Source organism: Fundulus heteroclitus, chromosome 3 (genome assembly GCF_011125445.2).
Source record: "Fundulus heteroclitus isolate FHET01 chromosome 3, MU-UCD_Fhet_4.1, whole genome shotgun sequence".
Lineage (NCBI taxonomy): Eukaryota > Metazoa > Chordata > Actinopteri > Cyprinodontiformes > Fundulidae > Fundulus > Fundulus heteroclitus.
The window spans coordinates 36,592,950-36,610,046 of NC_046363.1; the positions used below are offsets into that span (position 1 = coordinate 36,592,950).

The 17,097-nt window shown below is 40.5% G+C and overlaps 1 protein-coding gene across 1 annotated transcript in view; it reads right to left on the minus strand.

The window, feature by feature from the left end:
- LOC105936752 (raftlin) overlaps positions 1-10,828 on the minus strand; it is a gene marked incomplete in the record, with an annotated part of 126,564 nt that extends 115,736 nt beyond the window's left edge. The window contains 1 exon segment of the mRNA XM_036135313.1: positions 10,231-10,828.
- Positions 10,829-17,097: the final 6,269 nt, after the last annotated feature.

Here is a 17,097-nt window from a genome sequence, read left to right on the forward strand (position 1 = left end):
GGGAAATATTAGAAAGCCTACCAGGCAGATGTATGTTGAACTTCTTGGAACAGAAAATCAGTTACTGGACTAAAATGTAGTGTCATAAACATCAGTGTTTGGGTTTTGGAGTTTCTTTTGTTTCTCTGTTTTCAAAAAGAAATTCTGTTGTTTATGTTCTCTAGGTGTTACTTCATTATGTCATTCCTTTATGTTTAGTTTATTACTTATTTATTGTGTTCTGTTCATTGTACATTTTAATTTGTTTCTGTTGGATCTCTGTCAGACCTTCCAATTTGTGGTTAAATATTTCAGTTCAGTTCCCTCTGTGTAAATGAATACCCCACCCTTAGTCTCCCAAACTTCTGCTTCTGCTGCTCCACGTTGCCTCTAATTAACACTACAGCTTCCTATGTCAGTCTCCACACTCCCCTCAGTATTAAACTTCACTGTTGGCCATTGTTCTCCACTGGATCCTTCGCTTCTACTGCCAATTGTTCCAGTTGTTCATCTAATCTGCTTGTTTCTCTCCTTGCGCTCTATGTTGTGTTCACCATGTGCCACTCCATTTGTAAGTTCGTCTTTTTCGATACTAAAGTCTTCAATCCACCCGAGTTCCTGTCTGCCCTTTGGTCCTGTTACAACCTCACCAAACATGACTGAAGGGGGGGGGGATTATGAAACCGGAGACACAAAGAAACCCAAACACCAAAGGGTCATAACACTTTTATTTTGTTGGTGGGTGGAGACCTCTAAAAAGCCCAATTCTGCCCAAAGATCACACATGTGGAATTTGCTAAACTTTACCTGGATTTTCACTGGACAATGTTAAACAAAAATTAGAATGTATGTAGTTGACTTTTAACCTAACTGCATGATTGGATTGAACTATGTACTTCTGTATATATATATTTTTTTTTTTTGTAAAGTGCTTTGAGAGGACTTTTGTTGCCATTACATATATATACACTGAATTTAATTTAATTGAATGAAGACTAATTTGGAGCTTTTCTTGAAACAAGAGATGAATATGTGGAAAAGGAATTAATGCCAAAACCCGATCCCTCTTCTCTGTATGCTCCAATCTTGTTAAATGTTGTAGGAAATTGACTAAGTCTTGCCATATTGACAAAATGGAGAAAAAATGTTTTGTCTTGTGAGATTCCCCTCCCCCAAATAAATGTACTTAAATGAAAAGCAAAATGTTTAACCTACCATGGTAAAATTAATTTATGTTTAAGCTTTTTAGTCATCCAGGGCTGCCAATAAGTGTAAACAGTTTTATTGATCCGTCTAAAGAAACAGGAACAAATTCTATTTAGCGATAACTTGCTGATAACAAAGAGTCTAAAGCTCCCTGGTCTCTGCGTTTAAATCCTTTTTATGCCCGACTGATTTATAGGTCAGAGAACCTTAAAAATCCCCCCAAAAGATGGCCATGGTTGATAAATGTGAAAATTGTTATTTTCTCATTTAGTGTTTTTTTTGTTTTGTTTTGTTTTATTATTTATTTCTTTTTGTATTTTCATTGAGTTATTTTCAGTTTAAGTGTCCAAGGGCGGTATAGATTGGCTGTGGGGAATGTGAATAAACAATAGAACCTGTCAGAGGATCCCCGGGTGTTTCAAGGCTTCCAGTGTCTCCACAGAGCGCGACAGCCTTGGCCTACCTTCGTATCCTCTCAGTCTCAAGGCCCGGTCCATCCTCGCACACAAATGCGCACATGCATGCACTCCCATCAAGGGAGATATTGCCATGGGAACAAACCCCTCTACGACCACCCTCATCTTTGGAGAAGAATGGGCACCAATCTTCCACAACCTTTCCCGCTTTCATTGTCAGGATTTTTTTTTCCCCCTTTCTCCTCGTTTCCCAGTCCCTGTAAGCTCTCCATCCCTTTTCATCTCGTTGGCAAATCCCTTGTTTCCAGTGAGTATTAAATCTTCACGCCCCTTGCTCTCTCCGTCTGCTTTTATGCATTATATCTCATTTGGAAATTTCTGAAATATAAAACGCAAAAAAATATATATAAATATTTACCAAAACCAAAAGACATGTTGACTTTAACCAACAGCATCAAATGAAATTGTGATAAAGATGCGATAATAATAGAAAAAAATAGAAAATTATCTGGTTCCCCCAATATTTCCCGTTCTCCACTATAATATGCGGGTTTTATCAGAGATTTCCCATGAGTGACTCTTTGCTTTCTGTGGAATTGCTCTGAGCAGGTCATTTTTTATTAACGCTAGCTTCAGCTCACTTCTTGGATTTTTATGCACCCTATTGACATGTCCATGCTGGACATTACCCAATCAATACTGCTGCAATTTTCCCGACCACCCATTAGAACACAAGTCAGAAATATCTGGGGAGCTCGGCTTTTATTTCTTCAGTTTGAGACAAAGCCCCAATATTGACTTACTTTTTTTTTTTTTTTTAGCACAGATAATCTCAATGTGCCATCATGGGTTAGGAGTAAAATGCCAAGCTCAAATAACATTATCTATAAAACAGTTATGATTGATGCCTTGTAGAAAAGAAATGCCCAAAAAAATCTATCACAAAATTATTAATGGTCCTGGCAGATTTAGATGTAAAATGATCTTCAGTCAAACAAGGAATTTGTTTCTGATCAGAAATGAGACAAGACTGATCTTAAAAGACGATAAAACAATGCAAAAGTAGCATCAGCATAAAAAACTTAATTATCTGTTTCATTGAATATCAGGATGTCAAAAGTTGCTTTATATCCCTCAATATTTAAAGGAAAAGCCTTTTTTGGCATTGCATCAAGCAAACTCTTCTGTTTTGCAAAGGATCCCTCAATAGACGTATGTTTGTAAATGCTACACCTGGGTAGCAAAAAAAATAATTAAAAGTGTTAAAACTACAGATAAAACCAGAAGAAAACAAAAATAAAGTAAAAATCATACCAAAATGTTTTAAATAAAAACTAACAAAAATAAAAACTAATGTATTTGTGTCTTTTTGTCCCCTTATGGCGAACACAGCAGAGAGCACAATATGGTTTACATAAGTCAATGATTACCTTAATGAAATTTCACACGCCACAGAGGGATTCCCAGTGCCCAGACCAGATAGCAAACAGAAAGTGATTAAAGTACATGTTTGCTAAAAGACTGAAGCGGGAGGAAAGTCAACACACTGTCAGAAAATAAACAATGCAGTGGTTAGCAGAAGAAAATTGATTCAGAACCTAAACAAGAAACCTGACAGCAACTGATATGCAAATGCGTTTGCCTTGCAAAAGTATTCACATCTCGTTGGCGTTTCACAATTTGTCATGGTACAAGGACGAACTTGGACTGGTGTCTTACGCAAATGCAGGCGAACAAAAACGGTTGATGCAATGACAACGTACTGAAAAAAAAAAAGCTTACAGAAGCGCAAAACCCCAGAAAAGGCTAAACTGGCAGAATGAATGAAAGACAAACAGGATTCAGCAAAAGAATGACAGGAAACAGATAAATATGCTGGGAGAAGCTGATTGTTGCAACGGGGACCAGGTGAGAGTAATTACTGAATGAATAAAGCTGAGAGAGAGAGAAACCTGAAGACAGAGACATAAAGGGAATCCAAAGGGACTGAATGGCAAAACAGAAATAAAAGCACGGAAACCAGAGAAGAACCGCTGAACGGGATATAACAAAACACACCTTACTGTATAACACAAAACTAAAAGCTGCCAAAATCAGAAAATAAAATGAAGTGGAACACCAGGCAACCAAAATAAAACCGAAAGAAGGTCCACACAGAGAAAAAAGTAACTAAGAAATAAAATTGAATTCATCCTTAAGAGGTAGAAGACCTTAAAGTAAAGGTACAAAATAAAAACTTAGTCCTTAACACCATGCCAGCTTTCAATAATATTTTACAAATAAAAGCCTGATGACTGATGTGTGCATTTGTATTCAGCGTCCATTTTTAATCTGGTAATTCTAAACAAAATCCAGTGCAACTTGTTGCCTTTCAGCAGATTTGTTCTCAGTGTAAATGCATCAGTTCTCTCACGTTGTGGAGAAGTTCAAAGCACGGCTACTGTCTAAAGCAATAGAACAACATCCTGTGTCACTGGGGAGTGGGAAGAGCGTGGCGGGACTGCAAACCTACCAAGACGTGGCCAAGACTACACCGAAAGGCAGGAAATGGAGGCTTTAATCAGAGTGGCACCCAAGAAGAAGAGAGAAACTCTGGTGGAGCTGCACACATCCAAGGCTCAGGTGTGAGAATGCGCTGACGGGGCAGCTATATTAGCCCTCCACAAATCTGGCCTATGAAAGAGGGACAAAAAGAATGTTGTTGCTGAAAGAATATCATAGGAAATCCTGTCTGCGGTTTGCCAAAACCCAAGTAGAATCGGTAAACGTGTGGAAGAAGTTGCTTTCTGGTACGTGAGACCTTAATTAAGCAGCTTAAAGGTACACTATGCAACCGGGGTTGATTTTCCAGCGAGGCTCCCCCCAGAGGGCGAAAGTAAAAGTGCACTGTCGTAAAGATGCTCAGCTGTTCTGGTTTCTCCGTCAAGCCAGACGCGGTTGTTTTGAGCTTAGCAGACAGGCGAACGCAACAAAAAGTGGAAAAAACGGCAGTACAAACAATGACTAACACAGTGAAAATATGAACATCAAGCTTCCCGCAGCGCTATCTTGGCGAGGCGGCCGCCGGCGCCGGCGCCTCGCCGCCTCGCCAAGATAGCGCTAAAAAAAAATAAAATAATAATAATAATAAAACTCGATATGCTTGCATGTTTATTTGACGTTAACACGCGGTTCTTTGTTGTTGCTTTCGTGCGTGCATATAGTGAATGGCAGGGCAAAAACACATGGAGATCTCGCTGTAAAGCAAGACCGACTCTCACGGTCTTGCACAAGATTTCTGAGCTTGTGGGTGCGGGCCGAGGGCTCTTGCAATTGCAAGTGCGGTATTTCCCCCACAGACCACCAGGGCGGCCGAGAAAACCTTTGTTCGACTTGAAATGACTCATTTAATCATCCAAAACGGTATGGAACACATTAATTAACTGAAAAATGTTGCATAGTATGCCTTTAAATGTCGAAGAAAGCCAACACTGCACCTGAATGCACCATCAGGTATCTTTTCTACAGCATGGAGAGAAAGGCCGTTGAGAGTTAATGGGATGAGGGATGAAGCTAAATAAACACAATTTATCTTGAACTGAATCCCAATCAAACACACCGAGGTTTGCCACTGTAAATTGACGATATTTGAAAAAAAAAAGTCCCGCCGACGTGAATACATTTACAAAGTACTGCATACTGGGTTGGCTGAGAAAAGGAACTTTGAGTGGCATTTAACTGTTGGATTTAATATTCACGGCTCGCAACGTTCAATACGGGCGATAATATAAAATTGTTAATAAAGGTCACAAATCTACTTTCGCAAATGTTACAGTCATCAACAAAGGTTAATAAACGCTGAATAAAAAATGCCTGCCAAAATAAAATAGCTGCGTAAGCTAATCATTACAAAACACCTCCTCTAACATTAGAAGGAGCTCATTAATTGCCTCAATCATCCTTCTTACTCATTTCGATGTGATTAATGCTAATCAAGAGGACATTTTTAGACCTTCTAAGGAAATATAAAGAACCGAGGACTGGGTCAGCTCTGTACACCTGCTAAAACGTGAATCCTAAGCAGGCACTATTCTTGATAACAGAGACAGAACCATTAAACTGGGTCATGACGTAAAATTCTGCCGTAGCTTTCGATTTGTAACCACTGTAACATTGCACTCAACCTGAAAGAGCAGGAAGAAATGTTTAGCACAGCCAAGAACTGACTAGAATTTGAGACCTACAATATCAGCTGCAACATGAAAAAAAAAGAAACTCTATCCATGTCTCTTATTTCATCTTGGGTTATTAACTGTTTGCATTGGTCCTTGTATGAACTTTTTGCCTTGGTTAACGGCTACTATTTTTGGTTTGACGTTGTACCAGAGCGAGAACCACAACTTCCACGTTTCCAGCGGCGTGCAGCGAGCCGGCCATATGGAGCTTCTGTAGGAAGCAGTTCCTCCCCTGGGCTGCGCATGCATGTGAATGTCTTAACAATGTGTCGTCCGCCGGTATGTTTAGGAGGTCATGTGTTTCTGCAGCGTTGATGCGTCCTCCCACGTGCTGGTCGGAACGCACTGATGGGCTGTCCATCTGCGGTAAATGTGTTTCTCGTACACACAACTGATTATTTACATCTGTGAACACGTGTGCGCGCTGACTGTCAGTGTTTACCGCAGTGATTTTCATATATCTACCTTGAAATCGGGTGAATTCGATTAGAGGAATTCAGATGAAAGCATTGCAGTTCCGCTTTATGTGGACCAAAATTAAATGACTTGAATGTGAAAAGGAAGAACTTAAAAGCATGATGTGTCTCTTTTAAGACTTGGGTTAAAGGCTTGGGGTTTGGAAACCTGCATCTAAACTGACATTTTATTTTTGGAGCTTAAATATTAAATATATTGCAAAGTGGTAAGTCAGTCCCGCTAAGTGTGAGGTTATTGATCTTATGGTTAGGGAGTCAGGCTTTGCCTCAAGGAGAGCAGTTCAAGCTCATCTCAGCATCTTGTTCATGAGTGATGGTGGAATGGATGTACAGATGGATTGGAGCCACATCTGCAGTAAGGCGGACACAGCTCTGGTCTGTCATGGTGAAAAAAAGCCTGAGCCAAAATGGGAAGCCCTTGATTTATAAGTCTGTCTGCATTCTGAGCGCCATACATGAGGTATAGATCATGACTGAAAGAACGAGATCCAGGATGCAACCGCTGATGTTAACTTCTTCTGTGGTTTGGCCGGACAAAGCCGTCTGGATCTGTGTCACGTCGTCTATGGGGAGCTTGAGGTACCGCCACTGCTCCTTTGCATCGAAAGGAGGGCATCTGATCGGAATGCTTCCCCCTGGATTTCTTCCAGGTGGTCCAAATGGCAAGAGATCCTGGGGCAGACCCAGAGGCTGGCAGAGAAACCATTTGAGACCACCCTGGAATGACATGAGGAGCATCGCTGGAGACAGGGATCTCCGGGTTTATATCCCCTCCTGGGGCTTTAGCTTCCAAGACCTAGAATGACTCGGGTTAGGTTTTTGGTGTAATGAGTCCTGATGGTGCTCAAGATGATCCAGTTAAGTCATTGATCTACAACTGTACGAACAATTCATGGTAAATGTTAAAGGAATGTGTATAATTCACTCTGGGCAAGAAAATGAAGTAAAAACTTGCAGAAAACAGTTTCCACCTATGGAAATAATAGTCTTATGTGGACCTATTATGAGTATTAATCAAGTCACACATGTAATCATAAAATCAAACATAAAATTGATTATGCAGTCAGGGTAAGAGCAGATAGGGGAGTAAGGGCCTAGTGTTTAGAACAAGGTGCTTATGTCGTGGAGACGCCAATAGTTTCCAGTTTTGAATCCAACAGACTGCCATGCTTGGCCCCTGAGCAAGACCTTTAGCCCTAGAATGCTCCCTAGGCACTGCACAGTCGAAGCCCCATGCTCCCTAAAAAAATAGATGGCTTATATGCAGAGGAATAATTTATATTTACATATATATGACCAAAAAAATGACTATAATTATGTTATACAGGTTGAGGTTTTCTACAATGCTCAGGAATAAAATGTAGAAGTTTCCTCGGTTAGCTCCATTAGGAAATACTGGGCCATCATTTTTAAGAAGCAAATAGAATGTTTTCAATCCCATGATTGTTCCAACATTTCTAATCTAAACTCATAAAATCTTGCTGGTTCGAACTCAGGTTGATATGAGGTAAATGTAAACAAACGTAGGCCTTTGATTTGCTGTCCTTTAAATAAAAGTTGCATTATATCTTGCTGTTCTAATATCATTTATGCAGCAGAAAAACCCTCGGTGATACAGCATGATTAGGTATATTATTCAAACCATCCGTGTGTGTGTGTGTGTGTGTGTGTGTGTGTGTGTGTGTGTGTGTGTGTGTAAAACTCCTGACCCTCCTGCGCTGTCGAGTTATCGCCGGCTGGTCCTTCACATCTCACCAGCTGGAACCAATTAACAGCAGTTCACTGAGACTGAGCTCCCTCACTCACTTTCTCCCCCAAACACGCACTCATTTTTCTTGTTCGCCTCCACCCGCGGCTCTTCCTCTCTAACCCCCCCCCCCAAACAGTCCTGAGCTCCTCCTTCAACCCACTCCAGTAGCACGCACACTCCTCGGATGAATGTCTGACTCAGAGAACACGGAGCAACCATGTAAACATCCACTGAGCCGAAGGGATAAAGCAGCGGGGACGGTTTCTAACATAACAGAAATAGAACCGTTGCTGACCATCAATCTGAGAAGTTATAAGGTTGATGAATCTGCAACCCTTGGTTCAACGGCGGGGATCTGCAACCTTCGACTCCGAGGCCATGTGTGGCTCCTTAGCTCTTCCTCTGTGGCTTGTCACAACTTACCAAAAATGATGAGCAATGCTTTTTTTCTTCTTTTTTTTTAAAGGAGGAAATCGAAAAGGCTAGTTTAAGCACTTCTTCTTTCTATCTTAAAGCAATATCTGCATGGAGTTTTCACAACTGACTGATGGAAATAGTCTAATAGAACATTTACTTGTTCTGTCACTTGTATGTCATTAAGCTTGAGACTTAATTTTTTGCCATACAGTATTGTCTAACTTTTTAAGTTTACTATTTTCTGTAAATACCGAGTCTCGCTGTGGTATGGCAGGCTAAGTCCGCATCTTTCATACAGGGGCCTGGTGTTTGAATCCTGGCTGCTTCAGGAAGGGTATCTGACACAAAAACGCTGCCAACTTGTAATGATCTGTGGCGGCCGCTGAATTAGGGAGCAGCAGGAAGGACTCACATTTTGGACAAATAATAAAAAGACCTAAGTGTGTTTCTTACCTTGTTTAAGAGATCTTTTTTTTTTTCTGTGCTCTAGATTTAAGAAGTGGAAATGCAACTAACAAGGTCTTGTCAGGCTTTCTATACTGTAACTATATTTTATATTCTTGCAGAGGCCAAGTAGGTTTTTCAGCTCATGACAATTTTCATTCAGGAGACACAAGCAAAAACAGGTTTCTGACCTCTGCTTCACGGTAAAAAGGATTGTTTAAGAAAACATTTCAGACAGCTGCTAATCTTCCCAAGAGAGGACGTCTCAACGAATTGTTCGATGGCCTGAAAAAAAAAGAGCTGCATAACAGACTCTGGAGGCCTCGTTTCGCATGTCAGATGTTAAATTTCATTACAAGTTTAATAGAAAAACAAAAAGTAGGACTTGTTTGAAAGAGTCAGGAAAAGAAATGTCCTGATCTCTAAAAAGCATACGGCTACATAACCAGTGTTCCCCAATGAACCACAGGAGCTCAGGAACAACAACCTTTGGACAGATGAGAGCAAAGTATAGATATTTGGTCACAATGCACTGCATCGTGTTTGGAGAAGAAGAAGACCAGACAGCACATCTGCACAAAACCCCCATCCCAGCAGTAAAGCACAGCAGTGTGATAATGTTGACTTCTCTCTACAGCCTTGATTTAACCAACCATGATCTCCTCCTGTACAGAAATCACCTGTCTAACAGCTGAAGCTGGACCCAAACTGGGTCATTAACGGGACAAGGATCCCAAAACAGCAGCAAATCTCAAGAGTCAGGGTTTCGTGAAGGGCCGAGCAAAGTCCAGATCTGAGTCTGATTAAAAATCAGAGGATGGACCAGAGATGAGATTTGCAGAAACAAATGTCTGGAGACCTTGGTGAGCCGAAGCAACGCTGTGATGAAGAGGGTGCCGGCTGCTTCTCAAAGCTGTCTGATTGCACAGCACAGCAGCTCTCAGATCAACTTGGCTTTCTCCCCACCGGTGGCAGGAATTGTATCTGGGTTTAATCTGTGGCCACCTTCACACTTCACACCAACCAGGCCTATTTATATGCGCGCCGTTGCCGTGCGCGTTGCATGTTGCGCTGCCACAGCCGAACATCTTGCATGCGGTGGTGGCGGCGGCGGATTTAAAAAGCAAAGTGTCAGAACACGCTCTCAGATCGGGACGTGGATCGGCCCTCCGACGCGCGCGGTAAACACTTACAGCCATGTGGTTTAAGTTTACAGCTGCTGCTGCTGCTGCTGCTGTCCAGAGAATCGGGCGGGAGCGCGGTGCGCGCAACATCTGCTCAGACGCACGCTGACACGCCGGGGCGCTGAAACCATGAGGCAAACTTACCTGGTTTCACAATGTGGCGGAGAAGTTCACTGCTTGGAGACCGGTCCAGGGCTCCCTTCAGCACATGTCATTCTACTTCAGAGGTGCGAAGGGGAAAGAGGACCGCTTCAGATCTGGTCCGGCACGCCGGTGGAGGCTTGCAGCTGAGCGAGGCTCTCCGAGGGGAAAAACCCAGTCCTCCGTCTGAGATGCAAGCGGCAGCAACAGCTCCAGCGGTTGGCTTCGTCTCTCTCCCCCCTCTTCTCTCTCTTCAGCACCTAACGGAGCTCAGACACACTTGTTCACTCGGTGCGTTTAGGTCATGCTCAAAGTATGTTGTGCAAGCTCAGGGAAACCACATCCTGTCACATTTACCTCCCTCCTCCGTCTCTCCCTCCCTCTCTACAGCCGTTCCCCTCTCTGTCTCTCTCTATGTGGTGTTCTACCTCTTTTTCCTGTCTCTCTCTATCTCTCTCTCTCTCTCTGCCCTGTGATTGTCTGAAGCAAACTGAGCGCTCTGACCCAGCGTCTGCTCCCAGCAGCCTCCCTCTCTGCGTCTGTCTCTCTCCGGCAGCCGCTCCGGTTCCACACGGCTGACTAAAGAATCCATCTGAGGAGAGGGGAATGAAAAGGAGGAGGGGGATGACAGGGAGGATGGCAGGAGGAGGAGGAAAGGCGGGGTGCTTTGTATGGGAAATACCAGAGTTAGAGGAAAGGAAGAGCAGCAGGGAGGTTGTCCGGTGTTGTTTAGTGAGCGAAGGACTTAAGGGAAAGGTGGACAGATCAATAATTTGGAGAAAGATGTGAAGTCGACGCTGCAAGCCTGCATGGTGTGGCTGAAAAGTTTAGTGCCACGAAAACTATTGCATATATACCAACTAATTTTTTATTATCACACAAAGACTATGTGGCTGACTATGATTTGCAGTTTTCAAGTTATTTCCATTTTAAGGGAAAAGAGCTGCTGGTCCTGTGTGAAAAGGGACCAAATAACGGGCTGTGTCTGTGATTCCTGGGAGTCAGTCTTTCACACCAAGAGATTTTTAGCCCACTCTGTTTTGCAGAATAGTTTTAATCCATCCAAACGAGATGGGTTTTAAGCAGAAGCATCCCGTTTAAGGTCACGCTGCAGCATCTCAGTTGGTGACCTGGTCAAAAGTCAGCAGTTTGAGTGCGACTTAGATGTGGCCCTGGGTTTATTTTTTTGTTTTTGTGCTTTCCTGGATGAGTCATTGGACCAGCTGTGGCGTTAACAGGTTCTGTGTTATTGCCTTTAGTGGGTAATGGCTCCCTCTGTGGTCTGCTGACGTTACAAACTTTACAAATGGTGAACGGCCTGTACCTGTAGACTACAGCACTTTATCAACTCCTACGACCACAAGGTGTCGGAAAAAACAGCTTTATGACTCTTTCCAGATGGATAAATGTCAGTCACTCTGTTTCTTATCTGCTCTGAGATTTTTTTTAGACCAAGCCATAATGTGTCTGTTTTGTTTTGTTGTTGCTGAGCTTTCAGTCTAATTCTTGTTTAAGGTTAGGTTCTATTTAGGAGATGTTCTGATTATACTGTTTTTCTTATGATTCAGTAAGCAGGCCACAGCGTATTGGCTGAAATTGAACCAAAAGGTGAGGTTAATCAAAGTTAACACATGACGTAACTTAAGGGCTACACTGGATCGAACAGTTTTCTTCCCCTTTTAATAATCATAATAATTATCATCTGTATTCAGCCACGATTGTGCACAATCAAGGAATTTAACTCTGGTCACAGAGAGCGTACAGACATTAGGTATACAAATATACAACAGTATGTAAGTTGTTTTTTTATTAATCTACTTGGTTTTACTATGGTTATCGTTGTCTGTTAAAGTTTGATGTTATGAAAGATTTTAGTGACAAAAAAAGGGAAAACGTGGAAGAAACGGGGAAAGGGGCAAGTGCCTTTTCGCAGCACTGTAATATTTTGGTCTCTTGAAATAAGTCGGATTTCAAACACTTGTCTCCTCTGTGGTGGTCATGCATATTCAACATGTCAGGGCAAACATCCCCTATAGCAGCAGATATAGAGAGATCAAGCATAACAATATTACCACAGACCGGTGAAGTAAAAAAAAAAAAAAAATCTTTTCATCATGTGACATTTTGTCTTGATGCGCAAAAAGCAGGGAATAAATTCTAACACTTGCTGAATTTGGATGACATAATCACAAACAGGAGGTAGGCAGAGTCATGACTATGTTTAGTTTTAGTGACTGACATCACAGAAAATAATTACAAAAAACCGAGGAGACCGCAGAAGGGCATGAGATGGAGAACAGAAGAGTCTGGCTTGGAGTGTCTGACTACAGAGGGCGTAAATACCGGCACAGTGATTAATGGAGGGAGGCAGTTGAGTGTAATGCATTGCAGATATGAAGGGAGCCTGACTAGACTGACTTTAGAAATATTATTAATAATGCAGAATGATCACACAGGGAAACAGTGGGATTAGGAGAATAACTTAACTCAGGCAATACAATAAAAATGATCAGACTTAATACTGTGCCTCACCGGTGTATTATGTAAGGCGAACTGGGGCAGTTAAAGTCAAAGTGCATAAATGATTTTAATCAAAAATGGCAGCTGCAGGAGAGTTTGTTAAAAACACACATCCACATTGCCTTTGAAAGTAAAAAGATAATTCACAGAGGATCTGACGGAGGGTTGCTCTGCAGCTCTGTTTTAATTCTCATTGCTCTTACAGTCAATTTTCAGGTGTTTACCCTGATAGCCGTATCAAGACATACAAGGGTTGCATAAAATAATTTAGATACCAAACAGCCTGGAAAGTTCACTCGGAGTTTAGTGAGGCTTAAAGTATATAGGCAGAAAAAGAAGAGAAAATTATTATATCAATTAGGCGGGCTGATCTGCATCCACCTGTTTTTGTATGTAAAGAACCAATTAGCAGAATGTGTGTTTCTGCTGCCCCCTGATGGACCAAAAATAACATCGGTAGGTTTTTATGTTCAATGCAAATGGACACAAACAACAGCAGGATAATAATGAAGTATCAGCAGGAGGGGTTTGGTGATGGTTTCCTTCATGTCTGGTAAGCACAAAACTATTACATCTCTCATAGAGATGGCCACTTCCTGAAAGAGATGAAAAAGGTTGGATCCATTGAAAAACAACTAAATATAAAACGCTATTTAAAAAAAAAGTTTATTTCAGATCTAACCCCTTTATAAAGCCTTTTTTCATAATAAATTACCAAATACGTTAAAAATCCATACTGAGAACCAAACTGTATGATCTCCAGCGTAGAAACTTTACAATGATGACCCATAATTAGCTACTTTATTTATCTCTATGTTTGTATAATGCAACTAAAATAGCCATCCAGCATTACAGACAAGCTAAAAATAAATAAGCAGAAAGCATAAAAACAGATTATACCTGTATATTTGTTTTATTTGAATTTTTGTGTTGGCAGAATAATGATCTATCAAATCTGAGTCTTGAGTAACTTGATTGATTGATTGATTGATTGATTGATTGATTGATTGATTGATTGATTGATTGATTGATTGATTGATTGATTGATTGATTGATTGATTGATTGATTGATTGATTGATTGATTGATTGAAACGACATGGGGACCTGCAAAGGAGCTGCTCATGTTCATCTGCCTGCCAAAGATTTGAAAAGAATATTTGGGGATTTTTCACAAATCTGCTGCCAGAACAGCTTTAAAAAATTCCAAGGCCTATGTTGCCTTGAACATAGGCTTATTCAACAGACCAATGGACATGAAAAAAATGTCAGCATATTCTGTGGAAGGCTACCTCCACCCACAACCCGTTCCCACCTGTTTTTCAGTGCATTTTCCATTGAAATTTGATTGTGCTCCCAATTTCATTCATTCCAATTAGGTCGAGTTAATTTCAAGACCACAGGTTTAAATTGCATCAATTTGAGAAATATTTTTTTTGTTGTTCTGATTGAATTTAATACAGTCTAATTATATTTAGCATGTTCTCGCTGTACATGCTTGAGGTTTCCTGTATCGCTTCCTGTCACAGTCAGACTACATAAAGGTTTCGTTGAATGATGACTCTAAACTGTCTTGATATTTGTGTGGTTGTCTCTACTGTGTGTCTGTTCATGTAACACTAACCCCTGGAGACAGAAAAAAAAGGATGCAACAGGTGTGGAAAATGTTTGGATGGTATTACATTAGAATAAGGACGTTTTTTTTAACGTTTAAAGTTCTCAATTCAATCTAGCCGATATGTTCTTGAAGTCGGGGTGACAGCAGTTCGTGTGAAGGAACCAAAAACAACAGACCTTAAACTGAGTTAACAGACTGTACCTTTAAATATTTATTGTAGCAAACTGAATTAAAAATAAAATAGAAAGATAATTTACTGCCACACAGTGGGGAAGAGCCAGTGTACCAGAAGAAAACTGCAAATTCACAACATAAGGGAAAAAGTACTGTACAGTTCATAAAACTAACATGCTCAAAAAGTTAAAGAAGTAAGAAATTAAAGAGCTTGTAATCAAACATTCAGTTTCAGGAGGGTGTTATAAAACACATTTTCTTGCAATTAACAAGTATGCAATATTACATTTTATCTCACAGATTCATATTTGACAAATGCATGTTCGAACTACTTTAACAGTATGTGCGGAGAAGACTGTTAAAAAGGGGTTTTAAGCTAAATTTGTGTAGAAATCTTGAAGAAAGGTGTTTCACATTGCATCTGTATCATTCAGAACGCATGTAAATACCTGATCATTGCCATTTACATTCAGTTTTAAATGATAACAAACTACTGTATAATTAACGCGTTTTGTGATGAGGGATTATAAATTCTATCAGGATTTCAATGTTGCACTTTCATCAAGGAGATTTGTTAATCAAATTCTGGGCTTTAAATTATAACAGTATCCTGACGTTGCTTTGTCCATTTGCACCGCAGCTTATTTCCAGTTTTACAAAGGAACCAAATGAAAAGAGACAGATTCATCCTTTTATCAAAAGTATATTTCCTTGGATTCCCACATGAATTAAAACCTGGTTATTCATGTTGGCCACTGAATAGAGAGTTTTTTTCAAACAGAAACCATTTTGAAAAGCACAGGAAACTTCTATTCAAGGATGCTAAGAAGGTTATGGATTAATAACACAGTTTTAAAAGAGGACGACAGAAAATAGCAAAAATAAATAAATAAAAACTGCTGTAAATTGTTGAACAGAGGCTAAATCTCATCATCAGAGGCACATTCAGTTGTTTTGGGGCCAAGGGCTGATAAAGTATTTTAACTGCGTTTGACCTATTTATACTTGTGTTGGTAGTTGTTGCTTTCATCACAAAAGCTGGAGCAAAATGGCTTTTCAAGCTCGTTCCATATAAATACTGGACGTCTCCATCAACATTTTTAGATGTTAAATTGCCTTGGACATTTAAAATTATATCTAAGAGATCTGGATCAGCCTTTCATCAAATAAATTGTAATATCAAACAAAGATGAACTTAGTTAATAAGAAACACTTTAAAAAAAATTTTACAGTCTCTCTCTCACCACCCCCCATCCCAACACTTTAGCTTGTCCTCTTCTTCCTTGGTATTGCTTTATAGTTGCGGTGGCCTCCACAATTTGCAGCCTGAACCAGTTTATTGTCAGTTTAATGAAGCCATAAAAAATTAACTGGGCAGCCGATGAAATATCACAATTTCTTCCTTTTGAAGAGAAAGTCTGCCACTCACACTGAATGGCAACTAGTCCCACCACAGTGTTCGCATAAGCTGCTATGGCAGGAGGAAGAAAACCTGATAAATAAACAAAAACAAACAAAAAAAAAAAAAAACAGCAGCAAAAATAACCTAGGATTTAGATTTTTATTTAGATATAAGTCATAGAGGATAAACTAAAGCTCCATAGCATTATTTTCTTATTTAAATTAGTCAATAATATACTGACCAACTAAACCAGCCCAAAATGAGTACATGTTTTTCTGATGAGCTGTCATCATTATTGGTGAATGCTGAACCTGATTAGACCTACCAGTCCACTCTAATGTGGCCGTGACTCAGATCTCCTCTTGAGTCATTTCCGGCCTAATAGGGATTCTGGTTCCTAATTTGAGCAGCGAGCCCTCGGTGTCCTGCTCAGATGTTGCTGTAGGAGCCTATCTGTGGGCTTCAAAATTAATCATACGTCTCTTTTAAAGCCCCCATTAGGCTCTAATCACCAGCCCTGTGAGCAGAACCTGCCAGCACATCTTTGTTAGGTTTGGACAACGTGAGGCCAATTTTGGAAGGCCATTTCTACCCCCGAAGATAAAAGGTTCAAAGATGGACTCGGGCAAATCATAAACCACAGAGAGACCTGAAATTGAAATCAAGCAGTTACTGTTGCTTTAGAAATGGAGAAAAAAAAAAACTCAAACAGATGCTAAAATGGTGAGAGCTCTTGGCACCAGGATTAAAAACCACTAATGATCCCAAACTGTGTAACTGTCGACATTTACCTGGGGATAAAAAACCCAACAACAACACTGTTCTTACTCTTTATACGCTTTATCTGTGCGCATTAGGCGTGTTTAACGGCCTGTAAGTGCATCAAAGACTTGACCTTACAGCCCTAAATGGCTAAGCAGGTCATGCTGCCAGATTGCTTTTTTTTTTTTTCTTTTTACCTACTGGAGAACCAAAATGTGACAAATGGAGCGAAACCTGTTATAAAGATAAGCAGCCAAGCAGGTTTTTTTTTTTTTTTTTGCACACCGTGTTTTATGGATTTATTAGTCTGGTTTGAGCATATGAGAGAGACAGATAATTGAATGGGAGAGGAACAACACGCATCCCTGGATGTTCCGTCTAATTTCAGAGAAACAT